This window comes from Notothenia rossii (genome assembly GCF_949606895.1).
Source record: "Notothenia rossii genome assembly, chromosome: 3".
Classification (NCBI taxonomy): domain Eukaryota; kingdom Metazoa; phylum Chordata; class Actinopteri; order Perciformes; family Nototheniidae; genus Notothenia; species Notothenia rossii.
Genome location: NC_136901.1, coordinates 24,415,178 through 24,418,403, shown reverse-complemented (window position 1 = coordinate 24,418,403; position 3,226 = coordinate 24,415,178). Strand labels below are relative to the sequence as shown.

The window sequence follows — 3,226 nt, the reverse complement described above, 5'->3', positions numbered from 1 at the left end:
TTTATCATGTATTTTTTAGGGGTGCACCGAATGGGAAATTCTTGGCCGAAACCGATACCGAAAATAGGAAACAGTTGGCCGAAAACCGAATGCCGAAAGGCCGAAAATGATTAATAGAAATATATATATATATATATATATATATATATATATATATATAATGTATACATTTTTTACCAATGTTGTTCAGCTACCTGATTATGGAAAAATAAATGATTATGGCAAAACTTAACTTAAATAATAATCACTATTATGGGTCCATAAAACATTTATTCAGCACTTTTGAATGCATACAGTACATTAATTCCAAGTCAAGTGCATTTTGTTTTCTCTGTAGGATAACTACAACAAAGTGCATTCAGAACAAAGCCAAGGTGCTTTAAAACTGCATAAACATCTAGGCCAGTAGGCCTACACCAAAATAGTGTCAATAAAGACTGTAACAGCCAGGCCTTGAACAACAACAAATGCACTTTTAAGTGCATGCATACAAATGTGCAAACTGGATAAATCCACATGAATGTAACTATTTACAAATGAAATTACAATTCAATTACAAGAATCTGTAAATCAGGTTGTCTGTCCTCATAAGCAAAGTAGTAAACATTGTATAAAGATACATAAAGTGAAAACTGGATACAAAATCCACAATCAATTACAAATTAAATTACAATTTCAAGAATCTGCAAATAAGGTGGTCTGTCCTCATAAGCAAAGTAGTAAACATTGTATAAAGATACATAAAGTGAAAACTGGATACAAAATCCACAATCAATTACAAATTAAATTACAATTTCAAGAATCTGCAAATAAGGTGGTCTGTCCTCATGAGCAATGTAAACAACATTGTATCATTTAGATACCGAAAGTACAATATTGAACACTGTGCTGCTGTCATTTCCCCCTAATGATAACCTGAGATGGTGAATTATAACTCACAATGAAAATTGTTCAGGAAAGTGGGTATAGAGTAGACATGTAGAACTAGATAAGCTTATGATAAGCCAGCCTTGTCTAATTATTAAGGAAAAGTGGGAGGTTCTTTTTAATGAACAGTAGTTTCTCTGATTTATCAGCCATAAGTCTGTTCCTCTTCTCATCAAGCACATGAGAGGCAGCGCTGAACAGTCTCTCGCTGTCAATGCTTGTGATTTGATCTTACTCCGCATATTTGTCCGGGTGTTTAGTGGTGAAAGTCTTTGCAGTTACACCCCCTCGAGAAATGTCAGTTGAACACGTTTTACAAATCGCAATCCGCGCCTCTTTCTCTGATATTTTTAAATATCTCCAAGCGGCAGACAAGTTGGCTGTGAGCCAGCCGCGAGCATGGTCGCGCGCCGTGCTTGTCGCCGCGTTTTGATTACGTCATCACAACAACACGTTAGTTTACCAACGTAACCCTGTTCTCTGACATTCGGTGATATTTTTAAAAAGGGCCTTTTTAACCATTTTCGGCCGATAATTTTCGGCCGTCGAATATTCGGTGCATCCCTAGTATTTTTTAATGTTGTATAAACTCATACTTCATAATTTTAAAAAGGTTTTGAAAGAAACGCACATCCCAAAAGTGTTCAACTCTAGGTGCAGGACAGAGGACAACATTGTATTTATTTTTCAGACTTAATAATGTATCCAATTCCCTCTCAGGTTGACCACTTGACATGTGAGAGCTTGAGGAGGTGTTCCCCCTCCGTCCATGTTCGAGGACTTGCTCTCTCTCTGCCTCCACTCTCTGCCTTCACTGCACCAACGTTTGGCTGTTGAGTATGGTGAGTTTATCATGTTTTATGTTTTATGAAATCATACTTACTTTGTGATGATTAGAGACTTAATAATGTATCCAATTCCCTCTCAGGTTGACCACTTGACATGTGAGAGCTTAAGGAGTTGTTCCCCCTCTGTCCATTTTCAAGGATTTGCTCCCTTACTGCCTCCACTTCACCACTTTTTGGCTCCTGAGAAGTCTATGATTTGTTGAGTATGTCATGTGTCTTATAATGTTATATGAATTCATACTTGATTTTTGATGATGAGAGACTTAATAATGTTTCCATGTCTCTTTTAGGTTGACCACCCTATATATATATGAGAGCCTAAGGAGTTGTTTTCCCTCTGTCCCCTTTTGAGGACCTGCTTTGTCTCCTCCATCATTCACTGGGCCACTTTTGGGTTCCTGAGCTTATTTCATGTGGTGAGAGGAATGCAATATGTGTATGTTTAAAGGTTTATGTGAAGAAACATACTATATGTGTGATAAAATGACAATTGGTAATTCATAAATATCTCTTTATATTCTCTGCTACCATTATCTCCTGTCAAACAGGTTTTCCTGACCTGCTAGAAGTTCTTCTATGATGCTTGAGTCATCCATCATATCTGAGAGCTTCGTCTTGACTTTGTGAGTTTATTATGCAACTTGTTTTGTCTCAGGTTGAAACAAAAGGTTTGATTATGATTATTTCCTGGCTGAAGATTTTCATATTGATGGTTTTAATTTCAAACATCTGCATATCTTTTAAGTTCAATTAACAGTTATGCAGGTAGGCCTTAGGGCTCTTTTGAGACTTAAGTCATCCTTCATACAGAGATACATTTGTTCACTAAGTGTCACTACGTCACAAAAAGGCTACATATACTTGTCAGTACACAGATACTGAGTACAAGTTATGTTTGCTATTTCTTGCAGGTCACGAATTTGGTGAGGAGTGGAGCTGGCTGGCTGCGGACGAGGAACGTCTTCCCTGAGAAGAGAATGCATATCTATTCAGACCTGTAACCCATGTCTTAGACTTTTCACACAGCTATATATATATATATTTTTTTTTTTCCAATTCTCTATTTATGGTTTCATAATGACTGAGTCACCGTTGAGTGAGTGAGTTTCATCTCTAATGCTGCTACTGTCTCTAATATGTTTCTATTTAGATTATTTGTCATGATCTTATTTTGTTATTATTGTCCGAGTCTGGTTTTAACTAATACTGGGCTTACACCAAAAGATTTTCACAGTCACAGACTAAAAAATAAAAGGATAGCATAAGGGTTCTTCCCGTTAGTCTCGTCCCACCCCTAGTCATGACATAACTTCTGTTGTGATTTGACACTATAATGAATAAAGATTGATTGATTGATTGCTATAGCTGTCAATTTTAGTCCTTGAGTTCATAGTTAAGTGCTTTATTTGTTATCTGCTATCAAGGAATATGACTCTCCTTTGTAGTATGCA

The 3,226-nt window shown here is 36.5% G+C and overlaps 1 long non-coding RNA gene across 1 annotated transcript; it reads left to right on the top strand.

Moving 5' to 3' along the window:
* Positions 1 to 2,086: 2,086 nt before the first annotated feature.
* On the top strand, positions 2,087 to 2,796 carry LOC307033528. The gene is made up of 3 exons (XR_013806539.1): positions 2,087 to 2,191; positions 2,324 to 2,398; positions 2,687 to 2,796. It is a non-coding gene; the product is annotated as an uncharacterized lncRNA (long non-coding RNA).
* The last annotated feature ends 430 nt before the right edge of the window (positions 2,797 to 3,226 follow it).